Below are 859 nucleotides of genomic sequence, written 5' to 3'. Positions count from 1 at the left end.
AAGTCGCCGTCTCGTGTTCTTACTTTCCGACCATTGCGCTTTGACGATCGGTTCACTCCGCCGTAAATGCAAGATTATTTGTATATTGAGGGGTGCAAGTGGCAGTTAACGGTGAAAGGCAGGCAAGTGGCAAGGGAGAAGTTGGAGATTCTTTCGTGAATTTTTCAATCACGAGGTAACACGCATAATCGCAAGTTTTCGGGCTGTCCATTTGGGGATGCACCGTAGACCCCGACAATACAACGTGTACCCGAGCCGAGTTTCGGTCCAACCTCAAACATCCATCCCCGGCACTAAGCAACGCCAGCGTGATCAGAGACAGGCTGAAAAGCATGTCCCAAAGGAGATGCGAAATCAAGCCTTTCATAATCAGAAACCTCGTGAGCATCGGCCACACGACACCCTTGTCACGCTTCCGAGACTGGAATTCTAGACCAGCAAGGTTCGTTGCTTTATGTGGAAAGAGATTTCCGACGATCTGACATCCGAACCTGAAGCGCAGCCATTTGGGTTCACAGGCAGGACGACATCGGTTGGGTGGAACAGTTAGAAACTGGATCCGTATGGTTCAGAAAGACGGGGCTGATCAAAAACCATGCCTAGCATTCCGTAAGCTCCATTCTGGATTTGGTGGTGGTAGATGGGGATCGAGGCGTTCCCTTACCCCACGCCCCCATGAACGCTATGAACAAGCTCGAAAATGTGATCCACATCAACCTGAATGCGGTTGCACCGGCAGCGGCCCGGGGCCAAGCGGGACTGATCAGAAGGCACAAGCAGACGCCTTGCAAGGGTTTGACATACCGGTTTCCCGTAGAACCCTATCAAATTTTATGAAATAATACACCCGCTAGCTTTC

The sequence above is a fragment of the Hyaloscypha bicolor genome (genome assembly GCF_002865645.1).
Source record: "Hyaloscypha bicolor E unplaced genomic scaffold K444scaffold_55, whole genome shotgun sequence".
NCBI classification, from domain to species: Eukaryota; Fungi; Ascomycota; class Leotiomycetes; order Helotiales; family Hyaloscyphaceae; genus Hyaloscypha; species Hyaloscypha bicolor.
Note: the sequence above shows the minus strand (reverse complement) of the source record.